A 15,483-nucleotide genomic window follows, 5' to 3' on the forward strand; every position below is an offset into this window, starting at 1 on the left:
GAGCAAGAATTAATAAAGCAAAGCCAAAATACCATGAAATTAGAAGAGAACATAAAATATCTCACCTATAAGGTGACAGATCTGGAAAATAGAGGGAGAAGAGATAATTTAAGAATAATTGGACTCCCAGAAAAGCCAGAAATAAACACCAAACTCGACATCGTGATACAAAATATAATCAAAGAAAATTGCCCAGAGATTCTAGAACAAGGGGGCAATACAGCCACTGACAGAGCTCACAGAACACCTTCTACACTAAACCCCCAAAAGACAACTGCCAGGAATGTAATTGCCAAATTCCAAAGCTCTCAAACAAAAGAAAAAAATCCTACAGGAAGCCAGAAAAAGACAATTTAGATATAAAGGAATGCCAATCAGGGTCACACAAGACCTTGCAAGTTCTACTCTGAATGATCGTAAGGCATGGAACATGATCTTCAGAAAGGCAAGAGAGCTGGGTCTTCAACCAAGAATCAGCTACCTAGAAAAACTGATTATATACTTCCAAGGGAAAGTATGGGCATTCAACAAAATAGAAGATTTCCAACTTTTTGCAAAGAAAAGACCAGAGCTCTGTGGAAAGTTTGATACCGAAAAACAAAGAGAAAGGAATACCTAAAAAGGTAAATATTAAGGAAAGGGGAAAGGAGAAAAAAGTTATCTTCTTTTATTAAAACTCTCTTCTATAAGGACTACATCTCTATCAATCTATGTATACTAACATGTGGAGAAAATGTAATGTATAAATAGGGGGTAAAGACAGACCAAATAAAATAATCTTTCTCACACAAAGATTCACATGGGAAGGGGAGGGGATGAAAATTCCTATAAGAAGGAGAGGAAGAGAGGGTTTTTTACTTAAACCTTAATCTCAGGGAAATCAACTCTGAGAGGGAAAAACATCCAGATCCATTGGGATCTTGAATTCTATCTTACCCAACATGGGTAGGGAGAAGGGAAAACCAAGGGGGGGAGGGGGAGAGGGAGAACAAAAAGGGAGGGAAAGAGAGGGGGGATGGAGAGGGAACAAAAAGGGAGGGACTAAAAAGGGAAACATCAAGGGAGGGGACAAGGGGGACTGATTCAAAGTAAATCACTGGACTAAAAGGTAGAGCCGAAGAAGAAAAGGTTAGAATTAGGGAAGGCTATCAAAAAGCCAGGGAGTCCACAAATGACAATCATAACTTTGAACGTGAATGGGATGAACTCACCCATAAAACGTAGACGAATAGCAGAATGGATTAGAATCCAAAACCCTACCATATGTTGTCTTCAAGAAACACACATGAGGCGGGTTGACACCTACAAGGTCAGAATTGAAGGATGGAGTAAGACCTTCTGGGCCTCAACTGATAGAAAGAAGGCAGGAGTGGTAATCATGATATCTGATAAAGCCAATGCAAAAATAGACCTGATCAAAAGTGTTAGGAAAGGTAATTATATTTTGTTAAAAGGGACGCTATACAATGAGGAAATATCATTACTCAACATGTATGCACCAAATAATATAGCACCCAAATTTCTAATGGAGAAAGTAGGAGAATTGAAGGAAGAAATAGACAGTAAATCCATACTAGTGGGAGACTTAAACCAACCATTATCAAATGTAGATAAATCAAATCAAAAAATAAATAAGAAAGAGGTAAAAGAAGTGAATGAAATCTTAGAAAAATTAGAATTAATAGACATATGGAGAAAAATAAATAGGGATAAAAAGGAATACACCTTCTTCTCAGCACCACATGGCACATTCACAAAAATTAACCATACATTAGGTCACAGAAACATAGCACACAAATGCAGAAAAGCAGAAATAATGAATGCAGCCTTCTCAGATCACAAGGCAATAAAAATGATGATTTGTAATGGTACATGGAAAACTAAATCAAAAAGCAATTGGAAATTAAAGAATATGATACTACAAAATCATTTAGTTAGAGAAGAAATAATAGAAAAAATTAATAATTTCATTGAGGAAAATGACAATGGCGAGACATCCTTTCAAACCTTTTGGAAGGCAGCCAAAGCAGTAATCAGAGGTAAATTCATATCCCTGAATGCTTGATATTAACAAACTAGGGAGAGCAGAGATCAATCAATTGGAAATGCAAATGAAAAAACTCGAAAGCGAACAAATTAAAAACCTCCAGCAGAAAACCAAACTAGAAATCCTAAAAATTAAGAGAGAAATTAATAAAATCGAAAGTGATAGAACTATTGATTTAATAAATAAGACAAGAAGCTGGTACTTTGAAAAAACAAACAAAATAGACAAAGTACTGGTCAATCTAATTAAAAAAAGGAAGGAAGAAAAGCAAATTAACAGCATCAAAGATGAAAAGGGGGACAGCACCTCCGATGAAGAGGAAATTAAGGCAATCATTAAAAATTACTTTGCCCATTTATATGGCAATAAATACACCAATTTAGGTGACATGGATGAATATATACAAAAATACAAACTGCCTAGACTAACAGAAGAAGAAATAGAATTCTTAAATAATCCCATATCAGAAAATGAAATCCAACAAGCCATCAAAGAACTTCCTAAGAAAAAATCCCCAGGGCCTGATGGATTCACCAATGAATTCTTTCAAACATTCAGAGAATAGTTAATCCCAATACTATACAAACTATTTGACATAATAAGCAAAGAGGGAGTTCTACCAAACTCCTTTTACAACACAAACATGTTACTGATTCCAAAACCAGGCAGGTCAAAAACAAAGAAAGAAAACTATAGGCCAATCTCCCTAATGAATATAGATGCAAAAATCTTAAATAGGATACTAGCAAAAAGAGTCCAGCAAGTGATCAGAAGGGTCATCCACCATGATCAAGTAGGATTTATACCAGGGATGCAGGGCTGGTTCAACATTAGGAAAATTATCCACATAATTGACCACATCAACAAGCAAACTAGCAAGAACCACATGATTATCTCAATGGACGCAGAAAAAGCATTTGATAAAATACAACACCCATTCCTACTAAAAACACTAGAAAGCATAGCAATAGAAGGGTCGTACCTAAAAATAATGAACAGTATATATCTAAAACCATCAGCTAATATCATCTGCAATGGGGATAAACTAGATGCATTCCCAATAAGATCAGCAGTGAAACAAGGATGCCCATTATCACCTCTATTATTCGACATTGTACTAGAAACACTAGCAGTAGCAATTAGAGAAGAAAAAGAAAGTGAAGGCATCAAAATAGGCAAGGAGGAGACCAAGTTATCACTCTTTGCAGATGACATAATGGTCTACTTAAAGAATCCTAGAGATTCAACCAAAAAGCTAATTGAAATAATCAACAACTTTAGCAAAGTTGCAGGATACAAAATAAACCCACATAAATCATCAGCTTTTCTATATATCTCCAACACAGCTCAGCAGCAAAAACTAGAAAGAGAAATCCCATTAAAAATCACCTTAGACAAAATAAAATACCTAGGAATCTACCTCCCGAGACAAACACAGGAACTATATGAACACAACTACAAAACACATTTCCACACAACTAAAACTAGACTTGAGCAATTGGAAAAACATTAACTGCTCATGGATAGGACGAGCAAATATAAAAAAAATGACCATCCTACCCAAACTTATTTATCTATTTAGTGCCATACCCATTCAACTGCCAAAATACTTCTTCACTGATTTAGAAAAAACCATAACAAAGTTCATTTGGAAGAACAAAAGATCAAGGATATCCAGGGAAATAATGAAAAAAAAACACATATGATGGGGGCCTTGCAGTCCCTGACCTTAAACTATGTTACAAAGCAGCAGTCATCAAAACAATTTGATACTGGCTAAGAAACAGAAAGGAAGATCAGTGGAATAGACTGGGGGAAAGCGACCTCAGCAAGACAGTATACGATCAACCCAAAGATCCTAGCTTTTGGGACAAAAATCCACTATTCGATAAAAACTGCTGGGAAAATTAGAAGACAGTGTGGGAGAGACTAGGAATAGATCAACACCTCACACCCTACACCAAGATAAATTCAAAATGGGTGAGTGACTTAAACATAAAGAAGGAAACCATAAGTAAATTGGGTAAACACAGAATAGTATACATGTCAGACCTTTGGGAGGGGAAAGGCTTTGAAACCAAGCAAGACATAGAAAGAATCACAAAATGTAAAATAAATAATTTTGACTACATCAAATTAAAAAGCTTTTGCATAAACAAAACCAATGTAACTAAAATCAGAAGGGAAACAACAAACTGGGAAAAATCTTCATAGAAACCTCTGACAAAGGTTTAATTACTCAAATTTATAAAGAGCTAAATCAACTGTACAAAAAATCAAGCCATTCTCCAATTGATAAATGGGCAAGGGACATGGATAGGCAGTTCTCAGATAAAGAAATCAAAACTATTAATAAGCACATGAAGAAGTGTTCTAAATCTCTTATAATAAGAGAGATGCAAATATAAACAACTCTGAGGTAGCACCTCACACCAAGCAGACTGGCTAGCATGATAGCAAAGGAAAATAATGAATGCTGGAGGGGATGTGGCAAAGTAGGGACATTAATTCATTGCTGGTGGAGTTGTGAACTGATCCAGCCATTCTGGAGGGCAATTTGGAACTATGCCCAAAGGGCGACAAAAGAATATCTACCCTTTGACCCAGCCATAGCACTGCTGGGTCTGTACCCCAAAGAGATAATGGACAAAAAGACTTGTACAAAAATATTCATAGCTGTGCTCTTTGTGGTGGCCAAAAACTGGAAAACGAGGGGATGCCCATCAATTGGGGAATGGCTGAGCAAATTGTGGTATATGTTGGTGATGGAATACTATTGTGCTAAAAGGAATAATAAAGTGGAGGAGTTCCATGGAGACTGGAACATCCTCCAGGAAGTGATGCAGAGCGAGAGGAGCAGAACCAGGAGAACATTGTACAAAGAGACTAATACACTGTGGTATAATCGAACGTAATGGACTTCTCCATTAGTGGCGGTGTAACATCCCTGAACAATTTGCAGGGATCTAGGAGAAAAAAAAAAACACCATTCATAAGCACAGGATAAACTGTGGGAGTAGAAACACCGAGGAAAAGCAACTGCCTGAATACAGTGGTTGAGGGGACACGACAGAGGAGAGACTCTAAATGAACACTCTAATGCAAATATTATCAACATAGCAATGGGTTCAAATCAAGAAAACATGTAATGCTAAGTGGATTTACGTGTCGGCTATGGGGGTAGGGGGAGGAAAAGAAAATGATCTATGTCTTTAATGAATAATTCTTGGAAATGATCAAATAAAATATTAAAAAAAATAATGATGACAAAAAAAAACTGCCTGAAGGATAACTGCTCAGGTTAAATGGAAAATGAAGCAGTAATCATTTTTTTAGAATTAGGTACCCCATTCAGGGTTTTAGGTGCTGGGCATAGAAAAGCCTGTCCTCCAGTAGCTGACTTTTATCATAGTAAATTATCGTATACACACAAACTAACACAAGAAATGGACAAAATCCTCCATGAGCTCTTCATCCAAAGGCTGACATCTGGGCAGACAGTAATGGGACAGAGGAAGTTGCTGGGTCTTACCACCTAATCACAAACTTTCCTGTTCTCGGACTATGAAGATGAGCCCATATCATATTTGAAAGCTGGAAAACAAGGGCCCAGAGCAAGGATGAATACTAGTATAATAGAAAGAAAAGAAATTTCTTACCCATGGCACCTGCAGTAGATTCACTGGTCACTGATGTCATGTCTCCTGCTGCTCCGCGGTCTCGGATATGGGTGAAGGGCCCTACACCAATCTCACTTGCTAGAAGAATAAATGAGAACATAAATCTCAGCCACAGGACTGGGGGTAGAAAGGACAAGATGTTGTTCCCTTATATTTTGAAGGAAACTCCAAAATATGTGCTCTCTTTTCTTCATCATTCATCGAGCAGAGAATCTCTAGTATTCCCATTCTCTCATTTTTTTTAAAACTCTTCTAATCTAATGACAGCTTTCCTACTTCCCCATCTGGAAAAAACCTTCCTTTTATCCACCTGTCCCTGAGAGGTATAATCTCCTGTCTCTCTTCCCTTTAGTGACTGAAATCCTTGAGGAAGCTCTCTATAAAAGGTGCTTCCACTTTCCTTCTTTCTACTCTCGTTTTAACTACAGTCTGATTTTCAACCTCATCGCTCAAGTGAAATTGCTCTCTCCAATGTTGTTAACAATCTCTTAATTGCAAAAATCTCTTAATGGCCCTTTCTTCATCCTCATTCTTCTGAAGCTTTCTGCAGTCTTTGATATCCCATTCTCTTTCATTTTTATAACACAACTCTCGTGGTTCTCCTTTAACTTGTATGACTACTCTCTTTGGTCTCATTTGCTGGATTCTTATCTAGGTCATAAATGCTTATTGTAGGTGCCCTACAACACTTTGAGCTGGGCCCCTCTCTTCTTCTATGAGATTTCACTCAATATTCTACTAAACTCAGAAGATTTAACCATCATCTATATATTGATGATTCTCAAATCTGGTCATCCATCCCTTAATCTCTGTCATGACCTCCAGTCTTATGACTCCTATTAAACAAACTGCCTTTTGGAAATTTTGAACTGGGTGTCTTGTAGACATCAGAGCCTCAACATGTCCAAATCTTAACTCATTGCCTTCCCCTCTGTAAACCTCAAATTTCCTTAGACTTATAAATGTTGGAAATTTCACCATTGGGATATTTCATACTTGGAAAATTTCTTACTGATAGTCTATTGGAATGGGAACCCCATTGGCATGGGAGGTTCCTTCTCTTCCCTTCTTAAGATTACTTTAGGACAGAAACCCTTTGCTGAACAATGGAAAGGACTTTGACCTATGCTTAAGCATAGAACAGGAATTTCTTTGAGTCTTGATTGATTTTAGAATTGATACAATGGAGATACTTGGAATAAATCTCCACCCTATTCAGTCCTAATAGGATTGAGTAAGGGCTGCAACCTAGATCAAAACTTAATTATTCCAATCTCTACCCTACTCAGGTTAACAGGATTTAGAAAGGGCTGTAGCAAAGGAGTAAAGATTTAATCATTTGAAAATATGACCTTCAACAGACATATGCAAAAGCCAGAAACCTCTGGGCGGTCCTGGGTTAAGCTAGAGCCTCCATTGGCACAGGGAAATTGATGAACAGTGATTGGTAGATGGGAGAACTGAGGGGAGGAACTTGGATGGTTTCCTTAAAGATAGGGGGTCTGAAGACTCCAGGGGAGGTGGAGAGTTGGTCGGTGTGGTTCCTGTGGGCTCTGAGAAGGCTTGCTCTGAAGGAAGCTGAAGGTGGGGGCCTCTGAGACTGTTTCTCCATTTTGGACACGTGAGTAATAGGGACTGATCTCTTTTCTTTGCCCCAGCTATCTAAGGGCTTGGGCCTTTTGACCCAAGCTAAACAGAAGGGGTATTTAAGCCCTATTCCCTTCTCTCCCTTTTTCTCTCTCTCTATCTCTAATTCCTTTCTTACTCCTATTGTAATTAAACTCCAAAAAAGGCTGACGGCTGACTTGAGTTTTTCATTTAGGAATTACATAGCTGATTCCTTGGCGACCTTAAACTAATATATATCAGTCTTTTAAAGTGATTCCCTTGTTACACCTCAAAACCTTCAACTCTTTCTAAGTTCCCTTTGGCTGTCTAGGGTATCACTGTCCTCCCAAGTCATCCAAGCTCACAAGCCAAGTCATCATTATTTTTAAAAAGCCTTACTTTCTTCTTTAGTAGAAACTCTAAGTCAGAAAGGCAAAGGCTAGGCAACCAGGTTATTCATGACTGTTCAACCTCTCACCCACCATATCCAATGTGTTGACAAGATCTATAGGTTATGCTTTCATCACATCTCTCCCATATTCTCTGTCTCTCATATAACCCTGTAAGTACACTGGTATAGGCCTCCCTTACCTCATGCCTTAACTATTGTAGTAGTTTTCTATTTGGTCTCCCTATCCTAAGTGCCATCCAACTCCAGTCCATCTTCCATTCAACTGCGAAAGTGCTTTTCCTAAAACCTAGGTCTGACCATGTCATCGTCCTACTCAGTAAACTTCAATAACTCCCTATTGCTTTAAAGATAAAATACAAAACCCCATTTAGCAATCAATGTGCTTCTTAACCTTCCCCTTTTTTACTATTCTCCTTAGACTTTATTCCTCTTCCTCCTATAACATTCACCTTTCCTTGCACTGACTTTGCTATCTCAATTCAACTCTGGCCATACCAAATTGAAAATATGGCCACTAGGTTGCACTCAGTTACTTGGGAGTGGGGTTTGGGGGAGGATAGAGAATGTCTTTTCAATACATTAGCTCACTATACAGAGGGGCCACTCTCAAGTAATGCTCTGCTCTGTAAACACAACTGCTGCAATTTTTATGAATATATATATATATATATATATATCCAAATGTCATGTTGTAATATTTGATCTTTGGAAGAAAAATCTGGAATACCTTCCTCATTTCCCTGAGTTTCTTCAAGTCCCTGCTAAGAGCTCTTCTGCTTCTTAGGTGATCCTTCTAAATTCTAGTGCCCTGCTTCTCTTGATTATTTCCAATTGATCTTGTTTTTAGATTGTGTACACATTGTTGTTGTTGGCGTATTGTCTCCCCAATTAGACTGTAAGCTTCTTAAGATTAAGGGTGCCTTTCTTCCTATCCCCTGTGCTCTGCAGAGTGTGGGGAAACAGAGCAGAAACAATGAATGGTTATCAACTCACTGACACTGACATTGCCTAAGGAAATTTTCTCTGTGTTGCTATTATTCTACAGGTTCCATATATGTTAGACTCAATACTAATCACCACAGAAGGGTCCTTGTAGCTCAGGGACCAGCAGAGTGTGCTACTATAGAGAAATGAGGGATCCTGAAATGCATTTACTCACCCAACAGATGTCACACAAGATCTTAAGTGTACCAAAAAAAAAAAGAAGAAGCTCTAAGAGGGAAATGGAAGGGAAAGTGATTTCCCCTGAGATATTAAACTCTCCTCCCTGGACTCATCTGACCCCCATCCTGCAGGGCTAAAGAGGAAGCGTGCTTCAAGCATTCTTCCTTAGGAACAGGTGAGCCTGTACTTGCGGAGGCTGCACAAAAGTTAAAGGCAGAATGAGGCTTGGCCATGTCGAGTTCCTTTTACCAAGGACTCTTTCACCAATAGGGTGGCTTGTTTCCCCCTTTGATGAGTGCCTGGCAGTCCAGGAAGGTTAACTTGATTCAGTCTCCATATCCATGCTATAGAAGCAGTGATGTTTGACAGCAGAAGATCCTGGTCACCACAGCACTGATCTTCACTACTGAAGCAATGCTGGCCTCCAGGGTAGCTGTGTTCTGATTTTCAGAATCCTGGCCAGCTGTCCCTGGTGCTCAAACAGTGACTTAAGAAAACATTTTGGAAACTAAGGTACCTAAGCTAGTCTGTACTTCCATTGAGTTCTCAAGTCACTTAAATTCTGCCTCATTTTCTCAATTATAAAATTAGGACAATAATAGCACCTCCCTCCAGAGCTTGGTACTTAGTTGATGCTTAATTTATCCTTTCTTCTCTACTCCTAACTCCTCTTACTCCCCCTGTACCACCATTGCTTCTCAGATCTCAAAACTCAGTAACCAATAAAGGGGGCCCAGGATAGACACCACATCAAGACATGAGATGAAAGGTAAGCATGAATATAATGATGATAATACAATGTAACACTTTCAGATTTGCAAAGCACTTTTTTACCTTTTTATTTATTTTATTTTATATATATAATATATATAAATATATATATATTTACATAAATTTTTATTTTATTTATTTTTTATCAAAGTACAAATTTTATCTTATATGTAAAAAGTCAATCAACAAACACTTATTAAGCACCTATGCTAAGCCAGGCATGGTTCTTAGTATTGAAAACTTGGAGTCAAAAATAAAACATCCCCTGCCCTTGAGAAGCTTACAGTCTACCAGGAGCGTTTAAACAATGAGTCCTCATGGACTTAGAAATTTGTCCTAGGAAAGGAAAAGAACACAGACTTCACCTGTTTACATTATAAAATCCTCTCTTTAGATTTTTACATCAACTCCCTTGCCTTCTCCTTATTCGAGCCGATTCAGGCAATTGGGATTAAATGATTTTCCCAATGTCACACAGCTTGCAAATATCTGAGGTCAGATTTCACTATAAGATCATTGATTCTCCAGGTCTGGATCTCTTCCACTGAACCAGCCAGCTGCCCCAGTCTCTTTAGCTTTTAAGCTCTCCACTAATGCTATCCCCCCCCTCCAGACAGAGAACTGATGAATTCTGAGTGCAGACTAAAGTAGATATTTTAATTTCTTTATTTTAGTTGTTTTTTTCCCCCACAACATAGTTAATGTTGAAATGTTTTGCATGACTTCACATGGATAATGAATAACATATCTCCCACCTTCTCAATGGGAGAGGGAGGTAAAAGTTGTTTTATTTTAAACCTTTGCCTAGTTTAATTCCTTCAATTTCTTTTTCTCCCCTCATTCCCAAACCTATAATTCCTAAAATGATATTAAACAATAGTGGTGATAGAGACCATCCTTGCTTCACCCCTAATTTTATTGGAAAAAGCTTCTAAGTTATCCCTATTACAGATGACCTTTGCTGATGGTTTTAGGTACTATTTGTCATTTATTTTTTTATTTGTTTATTACATTGGAGGGGACAGGTATAAAATTTATGTATCATATATAATATGTGATACATATTGTGAATTTATATGTTTTATAAATTAACAAAATTATTTTTAAAAGAGCTATTCCCCAGTTGAGAAATAATAAAAGAAAATGAATAGGCTATTATATGTATACACCCAAACAAACAAAAGGCAAAATCCCCCATGAGATCTTCATCCAAAGGCTGCTATCACAGCATATGTTAGGGCAGAAAGTAATAGGCCAGAGGAAATTGTCAAATCTTACAACCTAATGACAAACTTCCCCCATCAGTGACTGTCCTGTTCTCAGAATATGAAGATGACTCCATATCTCAAAATTGAAAACAAGTGCCCAAAGCAAGGATAAATACCAGTATAATAGAAAGAAAATACATTTTCTTACCTATAGCATATACAGTGGATTCCCGGATCAGGAGGCCACTAGTCAGTGATGTCATGATTTTTCCTGGTTCTCCATGGTCTGGGATATGGGTGACAGCTCCTACACCAGCCTCACTTCCTAGAAGAATAAATCACAACATATATCTCAGCCACAGGAGTGGGCGTAGAAAGAAAAATATGTTATCCCTATATATTCTGAAGGAAATGCCAAAATATGTGCTCTCTTTCCTTCATCCTTCACCCAGCAGAGAATCTCTCTAGTACTCCCATTGTTTCATTTTGTTTTCAAACTCTCCTCATCTACTGGCAGCTTTCCTTCAACCCCAAATGATAAACAGCCTTCATTTTATCCACCTGTCCCTGATAGCTATAATTTCCCATCTCTCTTCCCATTTGTGACTGAAATTTTTGAAAATGCTACTTATAAAAGGTGCTTCTACTTCCCTTCATCTTACTCTCTTTTTTTAACTACAGTCTGGTTTTCAACTTCATCATTCAAATGAAATTGCAAAAATCTCTTAATGGCCTTCTTCTTAATCTTCATTCTTCTTAAGCTCTCTGCACTCCTTGATACCTAATTATCTAATTTTGATAACAAAACTCTCCTGGTTGTCCTAGGACTTCTCTGATTATCCTGATTTAGTCTCATTTGCTGGATTCTTACTTAATTACGTCCTTAGTGTAGGTGCCCTATAAGGTTTTGAACTGGGCCCTTCTTCTCTTCTTCTATGGGATTTCACTCAGTGCTCATAAACTCACATAAATTTATCTATCATCTCTTTTCTGATGAGTCTCAAATCAGGTCATCCATCATTAACCTTTGTGGTGACCTCCAGATTTACAACTCCTATGGGACAACTGCCTGTTGGAAATTTTGAATGGGGCATCTTGAAGAAATCTTAAACTCAACATGTCCAAAACTTAACTCATTACCTCCCTCTCAAAACTTTCTGACTCTTTCTAACTTCCCAGTGGCTATCTAGGATATCACTCTCCTCCCAAATCACCCAGGCTCACAAGCCTGGTCATCATTCTTTTAAAATAAAACCTTTACTTTCTGCTTTATTAGCAAATCTAAGACAGAAGGGCAAGGACTAGACAGCTAGGTCATTCCTGACTGCTCACTCTCCAACCCACCATATCCAATCTGTTGACAAGATCTATAGATTTTGCTTTTATCTCATCTCTCCTAAATTCCCTGTCTCTTATACTTCCTTCATCACCTTATGCCTCAACTACTGCAGGAGTTTTCTGGTCCCTGTCCCAAGTCCCATCCCATCCCACTCACTCCTCCATTCAATGGCCAAAGTGATTTTCCTAAAACCCATATCTAATCATGTCATTGTCCTATTCAAGAAACTCTAATATGTCCCAATTGCTTCAAGGATAAAATACAAAATCCCATTTGCATTTCTGTAAATATTCATCCATTTCCACTAGATAGTCCACTAGAATACTTTTATTTTCATATACTTGGGTAAAATGGCTACTATTGATTGCTTTAATTTCCTCTTCATGTATGGTGAAGTCATGTTTCATAAACTTTTCATACTGGTAGTTTGATTTTCTTCTTTCCCTTTTGAATCAAATTAACCAATGTTCTATGTTATATGGAGCAGGTGTTTTCTTTGTTTGTTTCATAAAACCAAATTCTAGTTTATTAGTTCAGTAGCTCTCTTATTTTCAATTTCATCAATTTCTCCTTTGATTTTTAGGATTTCCAATTTGAACTTTATTTAGAGATTTCTGATTTGTTCTTTTATACTTGTTTTAGTTGCATGCACAAAGATCTGATTTTCTCTATCTTATTAATATAAGGCATTTACATTTTATATCACAGCCTCAACCCACCTCTCTCTTCAAGGTAATTGGATGTTGTTCCTCCTCTTACATTGTATAATTTTAATGTGTCCTCCATTTGTTGGCTATGGGAGACTTCATCTCCCATAGCTATGACATTGCACAAGCTGTCTTCTATACGTGGAATGTTCTCCCCTTCCTCCCCTCCAACTCAGAGCCCCCCCCGCCCCCCTTTAAAGGGCAAGATTCAGCTCCAGCACCACCTTCTACATGAAACCTTTCATGATTTCCTACCCTCTTTTTCCCTACCTACCTTGTTAATTGTATTTGTTCTCAGTTTATAATCAACATAGATTCATCTCTGTAGTTGTTAGCCTTGTTAGAATACATGGACCTTGGAAGAAGGTATTATTTCATTCTTTGACATACCTGACACCTGAGAATGTGTCTCTCCTGCCCTCTCCAATTCCTGTTTCATGTCTTTATGGGTTTTAGATTTAATTGAACCTTTCCAGGGAAGAAAAACCAGAAGATAAGTTAAGCATTAGTTTATTCCTACCTGTAATGCCAGAGGATCATGACAACTGAGCAAGACACTAAGGTTTGAGAGAGTGTAATAATTGAAGGAGCAGAGGATAAAAACATTATTAATGAAAAACTATTGGGCAACTTTGGTGAATGAAGAATATAAGGAAGAGCCACAAGATTCTCTGGAATGTTGGGAGATCCCCTCAATGTATCAGATTAGAAAGACCACAAGGTCTGACTCTTAATTTTGAACAAGAAAGAGATAGGGACAGCCTGCTTTCCCAGGCCCATGGGATAATTTCCCCTTTTGAACTATTTACATATATTTTGAGTCGCAAAAAGAAAATAGACAAATGAGTAAATGGAGTCTAAACTTTAGCCATATCTAATAGTGTATCTAATTCTGAATCCCTACAACACTTTTAATCATCTGACTTATATTACTCCCTTCCAAAAAGATAAAAAAATCTTTCATTGTAGTGTCCCATTAAAGAGAGAGAGATACAAATATAGATATAAATAGACAATAAAGAAATCTAAAATTTACTCTTTGTGGATCTGATTCCTGGCAGCTTATGTTGATACCCTGTAGTTTGAGAAGGGAAAAGAAAAGAAGAAAGAAAAATTCAGAGGGAACAAGTGTTGAAGAGAAGGTGAGGGCAGGGAAGGACAAGGCAAGGAACAGCAGATGAAAGGAGGGAAGAAAAGAAGAGAATAGCAGAGGAAAAATAGAGAATAGGACAGAAGAGACATAAACACAAGATTTTGGGAAAGATACAGAAAAGAAAGGCCAAAGAAGAAAGAGAAAAGAAAGGGAGAAAAGATAGAAGAAATATATAAAGTTGACAGAGAGAGAGAGAGAGAAGAGAGAGAGAGAGAGAGAGAGAGAGAGAGAGAGAGAGAGAGAGAGAGAGAGAGAGAGAGAGACAGAGAGAGAAGGAGAGAGAGGGAAGGAAAGATAGAGGGGGGAGAGGGAGGAAGAGAGTTTGAGTAGGGTATCTCTTTGTGGGCAAAAAAGTTAAAGGAGTAATGGAGATGAGTTGGTTTGGGGCCCATAGGGGGAAAATGGTGCTTCAGCATTCAAGAAGAAGGGACTCATGGCATACTTCTTTGTTGAAGGAATCTAAATACAATCCAGTCTCTTCTGATCTTGAGAAGTGACCTCCCCATGTCTTCATAGTTTGTCACCACTTTGAGGGCCAGGGCTCCCAGGAGTGAGAGAGAAACCATGAAAACAAAGGAGAACCCAAAGGAAAGAAGAATTTGGGGCAGGTGAGTTGTTTTCTGGAAAGGGAACCACCGAGAGAAAGAGAGGCATATATCCCAAAAGTCAAGCTATTTACCATTCACAATGAGGCTATCATTGTCTATAACCAGGTGTTTTAGCTTTCTTGTACAGAGCTGTTCAGTCAGCTCCCAGTAAACCACCTTTTTGTCCAGGACATGGTTGGAGGAGTCCTTCTTGAAAGTGCAGAGTATATCCACTCCAGTTGCTATCCTATTCCTCAGAGACCTGGAAATTAATGTTTCAGACAAGTGGTTTCAAACAGTACTTCCTAGGAGTCACATGAGCTATATTAAGGGTAGTTCCGAACTGATTTTAATGTGCTAGCTTATTAATTTAAAAAGTAATATATATATATATATATATATATATATATATATATATATGTATATGTTTTTCTGAGCCAAACTGCAGGCAATTGGGACCGTGATGATGTATAATTTAGTGGCTTCAGAAATTTCCTTTTGAGTTGGACACCACTGGTTTAGTTTCTGAAATTTAGTTATTCAGAGAACACTCTTGAGAGAAGTGGCTGACTTGGAATAAAGGTTTAGAGATGATTGTAGATTTAAAGTTGAAAAGGACATTGGAAGCCATCAAATATAGCCCTCACAGTTTATAGAGGAAAGAAATGGAGGCTAAAGCAGATTATGTGACTTGCATAGCATCACACATCTGGTAAGTGAGAGAAAATTTGAACTTGTTCTTTCTGATTCCACACTTAGCACTTTATCCACAACAAGGAAATTGGCAGTGCTCTGTAACATCACTCA

The 15,483-nt window shown here is 37.8% G+C and overlaps 1 long non-coding RNA gene across 1 annotated transcript; it reads right to left on the minus strand.

Moving 5' to 3' along the window:
• Nucleotides 1-9,849: 9,849 nt before the first annotated feature.
• On the minus strand, nucleotides 9,850-14,914 carry LOC107651959 (uncharacterized). Its single transcript, XR_008917157.1, has 4 exons — nucleotides 14,769-14,914; nucleotides 13,973-14,011; nucleotides 13,327-13,404; nucleotides 9,850-11,215 (listed from the first exon to the last, which is right to left on the minus strand). It is a non-coding gene; the product is annotated as an uncharacterized LOC107651959 (long non-coding RNA).
• Nucleotides 14,915-15,483: the final 569 nt, after the last annotated feature.

Source organism: Monodelphis domestica, chromosome 3, assembly GCF_027887165.1.
Source record: "Monodelphis domestica isolate mMonDom1 chromosome 3, mMonDom1.pri, whole genome shotgun sequence".
Classification (NCBI taxonomy): domain Eukaryota; kingdom Metazoa; phylum Chordata; class Mammalia; order Didelphimorphia; family Didelphidae; genus Monodelphis; species Monodelphis domestica.